The sequence below is a fragment of the Oncorhynchus nerka genome, linkage group LG6 (genome assembly GCF_034236695.1).
Source record: "Oncorhynchus nerka isolate Pitt River linkage group LG6, Oner_Uvic_2.0, whole genome shotgun sequence".
NCBI classification, from domain to species: Eukaryota; Metazoa; Chordata; class Actinopteri; order Salmoniformes; family Salmonidae; genus Oncorhynchus; species Oncorhynchus nerka.
The window spans coordinates 24,949,448-24,966,555 of record NC_088401.1 but is presented as its reverse complement, the minus strand read 5'-3'; positions in this window follow the sequence as shown (position 1 = coordinate 24,966,555).

The window sequence follows — 17,108 nt, the reverse complement described above, 5'->3', positions numbered from 1 at the left end:
CATACATCATAATGCTGGGAGAGTATTATGTTGTGACAATGTGCTACGACAGATATATATATATTGAGAATACATTATAACCTGTAAACCCTGCAAATAGATTCATTATGCAAAAGCTACTCTTGGATAGCACATACTTGTTGGTCAATCGTTGTCTGCCAGCATGATATTATAACGAAAAAGACTTTCCATACGAGAAAATGTGTATACAGCATACCATACGCTAACCAGAAATGTATATACAACATACCATACACTAACCAGAAATGTGTATACAGCATACCATACGCTAACCAGAAATGTGTATACAGCATACCATACGCTAACCAGAAATGTATATACAGCATACCATACGCTAACCAGAAATGTGTATACAGCATACCATACGCTAACCAGAAATGTATATACAGCAAACCATATGCTAACCAGACAATGTATATACAAAAAACCATACACTAACCAGACAATGTACACTACCGTTCAAAGGTTTGCGGTCACTTAGAAATGTCCTTGTTTTTGAAAGAAAAGCAATTTTTTGGTCCATTAAAATAACATCAAATTGATCAGAAATACAGTGTAAACACCAGTCTCAACGTTAACAGTGAAGAGGCGACTCCGGGATGCTGGCCTTCTAGGCAGAGTTCCTCTGTCCAGTGTCTGTGTTCTTTTGCCCATCTTAATATTTTCTTTTTATTGGCCAGTCTGAGATATGGATTTTTCTTTGCAACTCTGCCTAGAAGGCCAGCATCCAAGGGTCGCCCCGTCACTGCTGACGTTGAGACTGGTGTTTTGCAGGTACGATTTAATGAAGCTTCCAGTTGAGGACTTCTGTTTCTCAAACTAGACACTCTAATGTACTTGTCCTCTTGCTCAGTTGTGCACTGGAGCCTCCCACTCCTCTTTATATTCTGGTTAGCGCCAGTTTGCGCTGTTCTGTGAAGGGAGTAGTACACAGCGTTGTACGAGACCTTCATTTCTCAGAACAAGAATAGACTGACATGTTTCAGAAGAAAGTTATTTTTCTGGACATTTTGAGCCTGTAATCAAACCCACAAATGCTGATGCTCCAGATACTCAACTAGTCTAAAGAAGGCCAGTTTTATTGCTTCTTTAATCAGGACAACAGTTTTCAGCTGTGCTAACATAATTGCAAAAGTGTTTTCTAATGATCAATTAGCCTTTTAAAATGACAAACTTGGATTAGCTAACACAATGTGCCATTGGAACACAGGAGTGATGGTTGCTGATAATGGGCCTCTGTACACCTATGTAGATAGCTAACCAGACAATGTATATACATACAGCATACAGTACCATACGCTAACCAGACAATGTATATACATACAGCATACAGTACCATATGCTAACCAGACAATGTACATACATCATACCATACGCTAACCAGACAATGTACATACATCATACCATACGCTAACCAGACAATGTACATACATCATACCATACGCTAACCAGACCATATACATACATCATACAATACGCTAACCAGACCATATACATACATCATACCATACGCTAACCAGACAATGTACATACATCATACCATACGCTAACCAGACCATGTACATACATCATATCATACGCTAACCAGACAATGTACATACATCATAGCATACGCTAACCAGACAATGTACATACATCATACCATACGCTAACCAGACAATGTACATACATCATACCATACGCTAACCAGACAATGTACATACATCATGCCATACGCTAACCAGACAATCTACATACATCCTACCATACGCTAACCAGACAATGTACATACATCATACCATACGCTAACCAGACAATGTACATACATCATACCATACGCTAACCAGACAATGTACATACATCATTCCATATGCTAACCAGATAATGTACATACATCATACCATACGCTAACCAGACAATGTACATACATCATACCATACACTAACCAGACAATGTACATACATCATACCATACGCTAACCAGACAATGTACATACATAATACCATACGTTAACCAGACAATGTACATACACCATACCATACGATAACCAGACAATGTACATACATCATTCCATATGCTAACCAGATAATGTACATACATCATACCATACGCTAACCAGACAATGTATATACAGTATACCATACGCTAACCAGACAATATACATACATCCTACCATACGCTAACCAGACAATGTACATACATCATACCATATGCTAACCAGACAATGTACATACAGTATACCATACGCTAACCAGACAATGTATATACAGTATACCATATGCTAACCAGACAATATACATACATCCTACCATACGCTAACCAGACAATGTACATACATCATACCATATGCTAACCAGACAATATACATACATCATACCATATGCTAATCAGACAATGGTAGATACAGCACACCATATGCTAACCAGACAATGTATATAAAGCATACCATATGCTAACCAAACAATGTACATACAGAAACCCATACTCTAACATCTGAACACATCTTTGTGACACAAATATATAAACCATATAGCAAAAACGGAGGAAATATGAAGACACAAAGTAAAAGAATGACAGTCAGCCATCTTTAAACAATCCCAATGGAGGATATGCTGTATCCCTTGATCATGTGGAAACAAAGTGCAATAAACAAACTCTCTGGGAAAAGAGTTCTGTGACTGGTTTCCATCAACCGATTGACTGTGTCCTGGTCTGGGCTCCTGGGCTTCAACCATCCACCTCTATTGGTTCCAGATGGGCGGCGACGGAATCCGTCTGAGACTTTAGGAAATATTAAGAAAAAATACCCCAATTTATTGTGGATTACTGTCAGGGAAAAGTAAGGCCCAATTGAATGGCAAAACATAACAATAGAATAGATTCAATTTTCACTGTGTCTGTTTTCTCAAGGATGATGGTCTCACAAGGGCTCAGAGAAGGGTTAGACTCACTGCTGCACTGTCATAAGGCAACTCCACTCACATTTCTATTATGCCACACTGTAAAGAACCACAAACCCACTCCTTCTCTTCTTAATGTACTGGATCCCATTCTGACCTATAGGTTGTGGTTTTAAAGACATGTATTTTGTCACCCCAACACAAATAAACACAGAAGGGCTGAGGGCACACGATGCTCTAGCACAGTTAGAAATATAGCACATAATGAAATGAACCAAGGCATATTTCATTATGAGTGAAAACACAGTCCGTCCACTTATGAAAAGAAAGTTACGGTCGAGGTTTATTTTCTTCTCAAACGGGGCTAGAAACAAAGATAAGCGTTCAGTGAAAGGCAGGTTAGAGGTAATGTTCGATAATTACAAACCTCAATCATGGAGGTAAGCTGCAAAGCAAACATTGACTTATGGCCTAACCTTTCAACTCACTAATCCTTGCTTTCGGAAGACGTGAACATACAGCGGCCTCTTTCCTGTAGGCTGAAATGTCTTCACAGGAAAAAAAGAGAAATGTCAATGGTAGGTAGGCTACGGTGTGGTGTCAGTTATCGGGATGATTAACATCATTCCAACCACTATCTTCAATACTTCCACAATGATAGGAATAATTACTGCTAACGCATTTGAAATGACCGTGGACAAGGGATTTTACTCGAACACATTCCAAAGTGTCTATTATTTTGTCATCAGAGATTTGTATTTGAGGCTGAGGTGATGTTGTTGTTGTCATTGCTGTTGTCACTCTAACATGCCCCGCTCCATGCCAGCTCCTCTGAGCAGCCAGTGTATAACCATGCGGATGTAATTTCACCAGGATGTGTTTTTACCGCAAGTCAAATAAAAGACTCAGCTTTGGGGGGGGTCAGATCCACACCGCACAGAAACAAACAGAACGAACAAGTGAAAGAAGAAGAAGAAAAAGAAAAGAATCCTCTGGGTGAACAAAGTGGCCGCCGACTCAGTGACTCTCCAGCCATATTTCTTTCTTTGATTACAAGATATCGGTGACTCCCAGGGGGCATTGGGAGGCCAGAATGTTTTGCTCGTTACCACATTGGAACATACTCAATGCTAATGTCAAAAAGCACGCACGCACGCACGTACACGCACACACGCACTCAGGCACACACACTCTCACAGGATACATGTTCACCACTCACACAACGTCTGTGTCCTATTTTGTTTTTATACACGTTTGAATAGAGCATTTAGTTTCTCTGGGATACACATTGAGTTGATGCCCAAATCAATGTGAAACCACTAAAATGAATTGTATTGGTACATACAATGTTATGGGGTAAGTCAGTCCCTTTTTATCTCAATCTACTATAATTGCGTTCACAGCCAATTAAATTGACATGTGCATTGGAAACAGACAGCAATTACTATCGGTGGAGAGAGAGAGAGAGAGAGAGAGAGAGAGAGAGAGAGAGGAAGTCCAGTCCACCGAGAGGGATTCTCTTTAAACTGAAGTAGGATTCTTTCAAGCTGCCAAGCACTTCAAGTAAATGAACCCTTCATGAGACTTTTTTTCTGCTCTCCAATCAGGACATTACATTTACACATTTGGGATTAATCTGGATTGAGAGAATTGAGTTGCCCTTCTTTCTGGAGCATAACTTCTTTCTTCCTAGAGAATTTGATACTGAACGTTTAAAAGGAAGAAAATAGATAAGTGATAATACTTTGTTGTGACACTCTCCTCCATGTCTCTCTCCTCCACGTTTCTCTCCTCCATGTTTCTCTCCTCCACGTTTCTCTCCTCCATGTTTCTCTCCTCCACGTTTCTCTCCTCCATGTCTCTCTCCTCCACGTTTCTCTCCTCCACGTTTCTCTCCTCCACGTTTCTCTCCTCCACGTTTCTCTCCTCCACGTTTCTCTCCTTCACATTTCTCTCCTCCACGTTTCTCTCCTCCACGTTTCTCTCTTCCACGTCTCTCTCTTCCACGTCTCTCTCCTCCACGTTTCTCTCCTCCACGTTTCTCTCCTCCACGTTTCTCTCCTCCACGTCTCTCTCCTCCACGTCTCTCTCCTCCACGTTTCTCTCCTCCACGTTTCTCTCCTCCACGTCTCTCTCCTCCACGTTTCTCTGCTCCACGTCTCTCTGCTCCACGTCTCTCTCCTCCACGTCTCTCTCCTCCATGTCTCTCTCCTCCATGTCTCTCTCCTCCACGTTTCTCTCCTCCACGTTTCTCTCCTCCACGTTTCTCTCCTCCATGTCTCTCACTTCCATGTTTCTCTCCTCCATGTTTCTCTAAACACAAAGCAGATGTGTAATCAGTTTTGGACTAATTGTTGATATGGGTGTCTGCATCCTATGAAACAGTACATTTTCCCTCATGACCAGTACAAGAGATTACGAAAAACAACAGCATTCAAAAGCGCTAGTGTCAAAGTCAATTCTGAAAGCCTATTTTTCCGCAATGACAAACCAACAAAACCCACTTATGAAACGGAAGGCATGGTTTCAGTCAAACGCTATCAGAGGTTTTCTCAGAACCTAGACAAATAGTTTTTTTGTAGTGACATGCGATGCCCATAGAAGACAGTTGCACAACGAGGTTAGCCTCTCTGTAGATTTACACAAACTGTGAACCACACTCCCAATGAATCACACTTATCATTGCCTGCATCACTCCTGCCACTCAGAACATTTGGCATTCCTCAACTGTGCGTGTGCATGCATACGTGCATGTGTGCATACGTGCGTGTGTGTTTGTCTAGGGCCGATGCTGCTCACTGAGTGTGTGAGCAGGCGAGCAGTGAACATCTGTCCCAGCTCCAGTCAGCAACGAGAACTCTTCACAAGCCCCTGCTCCTGAAACCTGCTCTTCTGGAAGACTCCTCTGGCAAGACTAAATGTTTACTAGTGCAATACAAAACACACCCAGACATACACATGCATGCGCAGCCACATAGACAGACACACGGAATGACATACACACACGAATACACACAAAGATGGCCTGCATGCATACACATGTACACACATACATACGTACAAACGGATACCCACACACACGCACAAATACACACTCTTGTACACATTCAGACAGACAGAAACATCATTGAATGTTTTTAGTGGTGTCACGTTAGGTTACATTTCTCGTTGCCTCCAGCAGGCCAGCCATGCCACTGAGCATTCTGGGATTGGGTTAGTTGACCAATGGGGCAGCTTGACAACAGGAAGTACAGTGAAGAGATATGGAACCCTTTTAAAAAGGCTGTGCCAAAAAAATACAAAAACAACATTTGAGTATATTTAGTACAGTTTTATTGACAAGGATGTTGTTTTAAATATGTTTTATAATTGGGTTCTGCGGAGGTCCATCCTCCATTTTCCATCCTCCATTTTCTCCCTAGCGCTACCTTTACTGATCTTTATTTAATATCTGTTTTTACTGCCCTCCATATTCTACCTGTGGCTGTTTTGAAACAGATTGAGACTTTTCATTTTGACAGTGCAGTCAACAACAGAAGCTAACATAGATTCTTGAGTTAACATGGAATTGTCAAAAAAATTGTTTGGAGATGTGCTCAAGCCCCAATTACCTACTTGAAACATACAGCACAAATTTGAACACATTCCTGAGGTTTATTGGGACCAATTGCATTAAAGCACATTATTAAGGAATGTACACATCCATGAGCATTCCATATTTAAGTTCTGCCAACTAAGATTCATGGGTCTCTATAGACTTAATTAATGTAGTTACACAGAACATTTGTAAGCACATAACACACAGGATAAAGGGAAAAGGGACCGTATTATCCGAAATGGTTTTGATTCATAACAGGAAAAATGCTGTTGAATCATTGACCATCACGAGGCCTATCGGTAAATGTAATCCACAAACACATCAAGCGACAGGGCGCTGGCTACATGCCAGGAAACATAATATAAAAATGATCATGATAATAATCCCTTCCACAATTCATCTAAAGTGACAAAGCACCACAGACAGTAGTCCCACCAAATCCCCATGCTATCTCTTAGCTAAATGTCTCTGTCTATACAACATCATCTTAGATAAGAAGGTGACACTGTCACTCCAGCCCGGGCAAATACCCTAGAAGGGGCGATGTGCACAGGCGTCTGTATAATGCTAATTTTCATTGTTGTGATAAACCTAAATGGGCTAGGGAGCAGCCCTGAGGCCAAGGGTCGGAGTGACAGGGGGGGGCTCAGTGGATGTTACCGTTATGCTTTGTGACAGCGTCATGTCACTGTCAGTCTCCTGGTAGCTGAGGCTTGATGGCGATGGGTATAACTCGGAGCAAATGTCAACGATGAATCCGTGTTGACAGTGCTGGATTCAAGGGCACATTGAACGATTGGGAAAACTTTACTCATTGACTTGTAGTAATTATCCAAGGCTATTGTCACTGGTGGCTGCTGGTGGCTGGTGACTATCAAATGACTGCAGACCAAGCTGAGCTCTTTTACCTGTAACTCTACACATAATGGCAACCAAGGAGATATTTATACAACTTTAATTTGTGCACTATCGAAACGTTTCCAGCAACACTTGTTCTTAAGGCTAATAGAAACGCACTTCCTACAGTATGACAACTGTTCCTGCTAAAACTAGTTCTGACACAAGACGTCATTGTACCTCTAATTACTAACATAAACCGTCTGTATTTGTTTATAAATCTATATTTTTGAAGTGATAGAGCAATATTTCATAGCATGGATATTGTCTCCAGGTCGAGTAAAAAACAAAGGCCTTAACACTGGTCAAGGCCTTTGTTTTCACCTTTCTCTCCTCCCTCTGTGTTCCAGGTGACATTCAGCTCCGTGACACTAGGTGGCGCTTCAACACAGTCCTCTCCTCCTCATGCCTCACCATCACCCATCACACTCTATTCACACTCAAAAGATAACAAAAAACCCAACCTTACACCATAAGAAAGAGAGAAGAGAAAGGAGACAGAGAGAGAGAGAGAGAGAGAGAGAGAGAGAGAGAGAGAGAGAGAGAAATATAAAGGAGAGACAGAGAGACAGAGAGAAAGTGGACAGAAAAGAGAAAGAGAAATAGAGAAAGAGCGAGAGGGGGAAGAGAGAAAAGAGAGATAGAGAGGAGAGACAAGAGAGAGAGGAGAGAAAAGAGAGATAAAGAAAGAGAGAGAGAGAGAGAGAGAGAGAAGATGCCGGTTTCAGGTTACCGACCTTTCTCTTGTTCATTTGATATTCATCAGCTTTGAAATTAACCCCCATCTTCCACCGACACCCCCCAACATCTCAGATACACGTGGCCCGAGCCTGATTTCAATCGCCATTTCTATTGTGTCTCTTTCAGGGCCGAGCAGCCGCACGTATGGCCTGTACCAATGCTCCTCTGTTCCAGGGGAGTAGAGCCAGAGTGGTGATGGGGGTCGGGTTGCAACACAATATAAAAGGAGAGAGAGAGAGAGAGAGAGAGAGAGAGAGAGAGAGAGTAGGATCAGTTCTCTGTGGAAGAGACAGGTGATGCTCTGCAACGGGCACTTCTTCGGCATGTGGTCAGTTTATCTGTCTGTCTGTCTGTCCGTCTGTGTCTGTGTGTGTGTGTGGTAAATACACACCACCAGCAGGCCTAAGGGGTCAGAGTGGAGCAAAACAGAATCACACACTGATGTTATGGAGATGATATTTGATAGGGCATTTAAAGTGGGAGTGTAGCTACTGCCAGTCTCTGTATAGTTGAAATGTCAGCCCCTAATGAAATAGCTTTCTTGGTATCAGTTGACTCTCTGTCTGTTATAGCTGACATCATAGTTACTCCAGGAAGTTATTGTGCTTGACTGCAAATGTATGTCCTTTTTTTTGGTGCGGGAGATTTTGGATATGATCTGGGTTTCAGTGGAGCTGAACAACATACACATACACACAGACATGTACACAGTGACATACAGTAGATATGTAAATGCAGAGACATAGACGCACATTTGGATTAGATGAATGTTGTATTGTATACTTTCACTTTCACGGGGACGGGGACATGTCATGACATTTTTGCACCCCCCCCCCCCAGTTTTATCATTGGATTGTGATAGAAAACAAGGCAATGGTGTGCTTTAGGACTATGTGGACGCCTCCGAGCGGTCGTGTAGGCTGTTTGGAGTGTTTATCCGATTGGATAAAAAAATGTAGAATAATAATTATGTCCTCCCCACTTCTAGATCCAAAGTTGTGTACCTGATTGTATTGTAGCCAAACACTAATAATTCTGTAGAAATTGCATATCTACTCCTCCACAAAGAGAAGTCTGAATATGTGGTAACATCAATTGGGTGAGTTATAACCCACGACAGCATGAATGATATCATCCCATGCCATATTTCACCACAGTCTTTGTCACTCTAAGAGGACAGACCCAAATGAGGATGATCTCATGTGAACGACAGACAATCCTGGATCAGACCTGTCTGGCAGAGAGACTCAGCAGGAGAGAGCATTGTCTCTCCTCTCCTCACAATACCTTCTGTTTAAACCGTGCACACTGTATTTGGAGGTGTGTGTGTGTGTGTGTGTGTGTGTGTGTGTGAGGTGTCCCAGTCGGCATGTGTGTGATGCCCACGGCTGTGCTATGATGAGGCTGAATGGAGAGTGGGAGTGTCCCCGTGTGGCCTCTCCAGTCCAAAGGATGGAGGGGGGAAACCGACAGGGGCGTGGGGCTGGATGGGATGGGTATGTGTGAGTGTGTGTGCATGCATCCGTGCGTGTGTGCTCTTCAGCTGCCTGAGCGTTCCTGTTGACATTAAGCAGCTAAACAGTACCAGCTTGCTGGGGCCCTTAACCTTCCCTTCTCCCAGTTGGGCTAATGAAGTCCTGAAAGGCTTTCTGAGTCCCTCATATGGCTTTGTTTAGGAGTAGCCCCTCTCCTCTGCTCTCCTCTCCTCTTCTACCTCTCGTCCAAGAAAGCCATTACCCCATTGAGCCAGACACACAGGCCCTGAAAGACAGGCTAGAGCTAAAGGTGAGGTCATCTCCATTACAAATGGCCCCTCTACAGGAAGTAGGCCGTGTAAAAATATCAACATTAAACGGTGCTGGTAAAGGGAGAGGGAAGGAGGGAGAGAAAGAAAAAGAAAGTACAGGGATTATTTCTCAGCAGTGGGAGAATTTAAATCCCCCCATCGCCTTTTGCGTACGTGTAATGGCACTTCATTTTAATTTTATGGTTTGTGTGTACTCCACGGAGGGAAATTGTTTCTATGTGGTTATGTGCAGTAGTCTATTGAGAGAGTGAGAGAGAGAGAGAGAGAGAGAGAGAGAGAGAGAGAGAGAGAGAGAGAGAGAGAGAGAGAGAGAGAGAGAGAGAGAGAGAATGAGAGAGAGAGAGAGAGAGAGAGGCACGCATACATGGCAAATAAAACAGCTGTGGTGGCAATTGAATTTGTATTCACACTAAAGTAGGCTAACCCAGTTAAAAGTCAGAAATCCAATAGCAGAAGCTGATAATGGTGTTGAGGCAGCCTCCTGGGGTGCTAGGACGCTCCTCTCCTTCAACACGTTTCCTGGCTCTATATCGTGTTTTAAAGGATTAATAATACATCACACCGGTTAAGGCCATATTTATATCAGATTCAGGGATCTTACAGCAGGGGAAAGCATCAAGAGATGGCTGTGTTGTTCTTTTAGATTACTACTGTACTCTCCCCGACGTTGGCTTTGGCTGTTGTTATTTCTTCCTTATTGGTTCGGAGACAGAGAATTCTATTACAGTACATATTTGGTTTGTTAGAGTCGGACTCTCTTCTCTACTTTTTTTCCGAGAGTGTGTGCATTTTGTCCGATTTGTATTTTTTTTTAAACTAACTTTTTGCCCCTACCCCTCAATCTCGAGGAGAAAGGCATGTTTTCATAAAAGCCTAAGAGCTGAGAAATGACAAGTCCCCTGCCTTTGTTATTGGAATATATTGACTCCCTTGGTTCATTGAGTTTTTATTACAGACCTGAGGTAAAACGACTGTCAGCAAACAGGGAGACATTTGTTTCAGCCATTTGCTTTGGAACATTTGAATCTTGGACATTTCTGTTTTCCGTTTGTGTGTATATGGGAGTGTGTGTGTGTTGTAAGTAGGAGAGGTGGTGGTGGAGGGGTGGATTAAAAAGAGGAAGGAGGGTGGGAGCGATGTGGTGGGTCTGGCCTACCAGAGTCACCCTGCAGTAGGAGCCTGCAGCTCCACCTCCAGCCTCAGCCTCAGCTCTACCTCCAGCCTCAGCTCTACCTCCAGCCCCAGCTCCACCTCCAGCCTCAGCTCCACCTCCAGCCCCAGCCTCAGCTCCACCTCCAGCCTCAGCCTCAGCTCTACCTCCAGCCCCAGCTCAAACTCCAGCCCCAGCCTCAGCTCCAGCCCCAGCCTCAGCTCCACCTCCAGCCCCAGCCTCAGCCCCAGCCTCAGCTCCACCTCCAGCCCCAGCCCCAGCCTCAGCTCCACCTCCAGCCCCAGCCTCAGCTCCACCTCCAGCCCAGCCCCAGTCTCAGCTCCACCTACAGCCTCAGCTCCACCTCCAGCCCCAGCCTCAGCTCCACTTCCAGCCTCAGCTCCACCTCCAGCCCCAGCCTCAGCTCCACCATCCCCAGCCCCAGCCCCAGCCTCAACTCCACCTCCAGCCTCAGCTCCACCTCCAGCCCCAGCCTCAGCTCCACCTCCAGCCCCAGCTCCACCTCCAGCCCCAGCCTCAGCTCCACCTCCAGCCCCAGCTCCACCTCCAGCCCCAGTCCCAGCCTCAGCTCCATCTCCAGCCCCAGCCATACCCCGGCCACCATGGTGGTCTTTTCATCCAGCATGCTGCAGCAGCATCTGCCAGTGGAGCGAGGAGTGAAGAGCAGCTGTAGCTGGCCCAGTGCTGGGGTACACACGCTGGGGCTGGAAGAGGGTCCAGAGAGCCACAGCTTTCCTCCCGTTAGCCAGGAGCCAGCGCCCAGCCAGAGATGCCATCTGATACAAGTCTATCATAATGAAAGTCCAGCATGGGGCTAAATGAGTTTCCACCTCCGCCGCGCGAGGGGCTAATGACAAAACAGCCCCCCATGCTCTGGGGCCACCGCTAGGTTTAGTCAGGGCATATGGCACTTGCCAAAACTGCCTGGCTCCTCTGAGGAGGGAGAGGAGGCTCTTCAGTTAAAGGCACAGTAGCTTCCGGTCGACACCGCCGCCACCAAGTCAAGTCAACATACACAGGCCCGGCCACACGGAGAAACCGTCACTAAGCAACACAACAACAGTAGCAGAAGCAACACTGCAGCTACTGCTGTGGCATTATGGGCCCTTAGTTGAAGGTCTGATAGCTGGATTTTAATGCATGTCTGACACGGGCGGAAATCTGTAATAGCTTTTGTAGATTTATATTAATTTTCTGGATTTAATGTGTCTTAAATGGCAGGCGATCAACGCAGGAAACAAAGTGGTTGTTAAGGATTGTGGAGGGGGTGGGAGCTTAACACACTACATTCTCATAGCTTACTTTATGGTCCCCAAGTTATCCAAATTAGCTTAAAGGATTGATAATTCTTCACTAATATAACACTGTTACTGAGCCCCTAAACTGTGACTTGTCTTTTTCTGGTTTTGTCAACCACTAAATAGGGGCTCGGTTGTGGAAATTAAAACAAAATCGCATAACAAGGCATTTTAATTTGATTAATTCATTGTTGTGTTTCGATGCCGAGCAAAGGCAATCCATGACGGTTCTACATTATTGGTTCCACTGACTAATGTCAATTTCCTGCACAATAACATCACTAAAAAACTGCCTCAGAGCGAGTTTCGCCTTGAAATCACAGGCGAGTCAAAGCCAAGGGGGGAACAAATAACCTTGTCTTAATTCCACTATGAGGCTACTGGTGGCTGCTCTGGCTACAACTTTAACCGGGATAATTGGATGACGGATGCTCAGAACTTAATTTAGCCTTCATTTTCCTTTGTGTGGCAGGCAGTTGAGGGCATGGCCATTTGTTAAAGACAAACGCTGAAAAAATACCCTTATAAAATTAGCTCTTAATCTACAAACTCAAGGCCGCTCCACCTGAACACACACCACAAACAACCAAGATACCTACAGTGGAGAGCAATCTTTGAAAATTGTCTGCAAAGACAACTTCCCCTTCATGTCAGGAAGGGTACACATCGGGATAGAGAATCCTGACTTGAGAGAATCCTGACTTTAGCCTCATTCCAAACCTGAGTGAGTGAAGCAGGCCTGAACACCATGCAGTGAAATGAACCATTGAAGCCCCCCACACTGACACGTCTGGGCCCCGCTGTTACTAGGTCTCCCCACCATAACCAGGGCTGGCATCAATAACCCAGTGTACAAATTAGACCTTCGTCAGCGGGGTGTGAGGCTGCAAGGCTGCAGTGCGGCTGGATGCAGTCTGGAGCTCCATGTGTCGGAGTCCCTCTCTAGCTTCCTCGTTCCTTCACCCCACTCTACTTCCCCCTTGGAGCGGGTGATTGCTTGCAGCTGGGGCGCATTGAGAACATTTTAATATTATGCAGAAGATTAGAGCAAACTAACTACATTATTCTCCAATTACGCTCATTTCATCCAACTGATGTCTCTATTTCCTTCCTTTTCCCTCGATTAGCTTAATGCGAAAATTGGAATGCGCTTAGGCCTCGTTCCGATTGTTCCACGGCTGCCTATTATTTCACACCGAACCATTAAAGAGAATCATCTTTTATTGCAACTGTAAATAAAACGATTAGGGGCAGATCCAGCCGAGGAGGCTGGGGAGATTTCATTTTCGGGGATCTGCTTATCAACATTCTTGGAAGGTTTGGTGGAGCTCGGCAGAGGCTCTATATTTCCCCTAAACCCCCCTCCGATCCGAAGCCGCATTATGGTGGCAAATCTCAGTTTTTTAAGGAATTGCTATGCATCCTTGTCATAAATAAACACATCAATTAGGTTTACTAGGAACGTACGCCTTCTAACAACCAACGCGGGTTCAAATCGCTTCGTCTCACACGCCTAAGCCCCGCTTAATATCCCGCAAAGCCGTGCACCAATTATTAGAAGTACACAAGTATTGTCAGTGGATGTTGCGGATGCACTGAGGTATGGTAATGCTATCTGGGGAGAGGAGTGGAAGGAGAAAAGCCCTCGTGTAAGTCTACATGTAAAGCTCTTGCCGAGCAGCTAGGCGTCTCATTGAATTGTGTATTTTCTAAGCAGAGAAGGGAACACAATATTTCGGAGATGATTTCGGATCAGAACACCATGGCCTTTTCCCATGCGGCGTTATCCCTACTTAATTCTCTATGCATGCAACAAGTTCATTATCCACACAAATTACACTGCTCACCCATTTGCTCCAGGGACAGCAGGAATACTTGGGATATACGTGATGTGAAAGAACCTTACAATGGCTAGAACCGAGCAATGACTACAGAAGTCAACCTGGCAGTGGTTGGTTCCTTTGAGGCCTACTGGATGTTTCACCCCAGTGTATCTTAAGGTAAGTGAGAAAAGAAGTGACATCGGTCCTGCTCTGTAGCACAGCATGACATATAACCACCAATGTTTTCCACACAACCTGACAAGAGTTCCTTCCTGTCAAAGAAAGATCTCGCCAAAAGGGATGGCTGTATAATAGAATAGTAAACCATTACATTATGGCGGCTGTCACTAGAAGCATCAAGCTTCAACACTGCCAGAGTTAACTGAAAGACGAAGCCAGTGAAATGACGTTCCCTAAGGTAAAGATCCTATTAGATACGATAAATAAATCTTCACCATTAATATCCTCTCAAAAGGAATGGATCTTGAAACTGCATTTATATGGCTGGTTGGGTTACTTTCTCTCCCGTTAGCTGACACTGACCCACACTTGATATTTGTAGGAGTTATGAATTGTCCTTGTTAAATAATGAAAAGAAAGGTGTCTATGTGTTATTACATTAACTCATTACACACCATAGTCCACATTTAACATTGCTGTGACATTACATAGAAACCCCTTTGGGCTACGCAAGGCACCCTGTGGAATGTTTGTTTTCTTTTCTCTCTCTCTCTCTCTGTTGGATTGACTTCTCTTTTGTCGGGGACGCTGAGTGTTGATTTCAGTTGTACAGCAGTTGTTTCGTAGCTAGCAGCGTTGTTTATCCATCCTGGCATTCCTTTGGTCCATTGAACACCGAGGAGGAGAATAAGCACCCCTCCCCCACCCCCTCCCCATATCCCAGTGTCCTCTCCTGCTCGGGATGAGTCGAACCAACCATCCAAACCCAAACACCCTTCTGAATACCTGCTCCCAGATCACATTGCAGCAAATCCAGTTAGGAGAGCCATTGGGAGTGATAGTGTTACACAATCCGGGAATGGTTTGACCCTTGTAGTGTCATCGTGTACCGGGGCATTGTTCCGCGGAATGTTTGAATATGATGGATCCACAAAGCCTTTTAGGATGTCAAGATTGGTAATTTATTAGGGGAATATTTCTCACTGTAAGCAGTGATTTGGTGAGTTAAACATAGCTATAGGTCTTCCTCAGTCCTCTGTGCCACCTGACATTTTGAACATGTCATTGTATTTATTCTTAAAACTATTTTGACCTCGTCCCTATTGGAGTTGGTCAGGTATGATGATGGTCTAACCTTTGCATATGATTGTGATCAAACTTAAACAGATCACAGATCAGGTGATTCCAGAGAAAGCCCCGCTTGACAAGCCTCTTCTGGACTGCATTACCTACAGTATGTCAGAACAGACTCGCTGTCTACACAACAATACAAGCCATGCAGTCTGCTACGGTGCTCTGTTGAAGTAGTAGGAAATATTGTTTGAGCATGCAGAACAGGACTTGACCATTAACGGAGGGGACTAGGTGACTCAGAACAGAGAGAGAGAAAGTGAGAGACAGAACAAGAGAACAAAAGAATGAGAGAGTGAGCGAGAATGGGATCGTAGTCCGAACAGAACAGTAGCCGTGAGAATGAGACCTTCACAGCCATAGCTCTGGGAGGCGAGGGAGTCAAAAGCCACTGGTCTCCCAGTGTGCCCATCCACTTGAATCACATGTGGAGCTCACAGGGGAGAGGAGAGGACAGCCACAGTGGATGAGTGTTAAAAGCACATAAAATGTGTTATGTGGATGAGTATTAAAGCATTAAAGGTAGGTGTAGTAACAGAAACAGTAACAGTAACATGTTTAGTATCCTTCTACACGTGTTGATGGCATCTAGTTGGTTTGGATACTCACAATATGACATGCCTCTTGACACGCACTTACAGTGGGTTAACCATAGAGGCAAAACAAACCATTGGGAAATGTAATACCAACCACATAAAGAATAAGAACGAAGTAGCAGTTTCAGCGCATTAGTGTCTGCCACAAATATGTTCAATCATACCTAGAACTGACAAGTATTGAAATACCAATGGCCTTTACTGTAAGTGACTAAAGTAGAATGTGTCTTCAAGTTTAGCAATGGATCACACAAAGCTGTTTGATGTCCCTGAGCAAAGCGTTTGGCTTGGCATAGCATGAAGCACTTGTTACAGCCATTAACAAAACGGCTGGGAGAATCACAGTAAATACGCCTGTCTTCTGGGTGCTAGTATTTATAGTGGAAACTTGTGTGAGATCAGTTAAACTCACCCCCTCGTCTCCTCCCCTTTCCTCCCTCCCTCTCTCTCTCCCCCTCTTAGATGAGTTAAAAACAGATTGTTTTACCACAGGTGGCTATAGGATGAACTCCAGCAGGAATGTCTTGACAACATAAATCTCAGTAATTGCAAGGTATTGATCTGATAACTAATGTGGAGGACGTCGGGGGCGACACACCCTTTTCTACTTTGGCTCATTTTTCACGCTTTTATCTGACACCAAGAGAGAGAGTTATTCATGGCACACACACACACACACGTGTACACACACACGCACACCTACACACACACACACACGGACTGATGTTGACTTTACAAAGTCTGGCTGGATTTCCAAGACGCGCTGACACATTCATGGAGGACATTAAAGTATCACTTGGAGTCTGTTTTGACTTTGACTGTATATAGTTGAAGCACTCAGCGGGCCTGCGACATTGATGTTACTCCACTTGATAGGACAATGCCATTGTTCTTTCAAAGACTTCAACTCCATACTGTAAAGCACTGGCATAAAGACAGAAGCATTGGAAGTCTTTCATCTAGGCT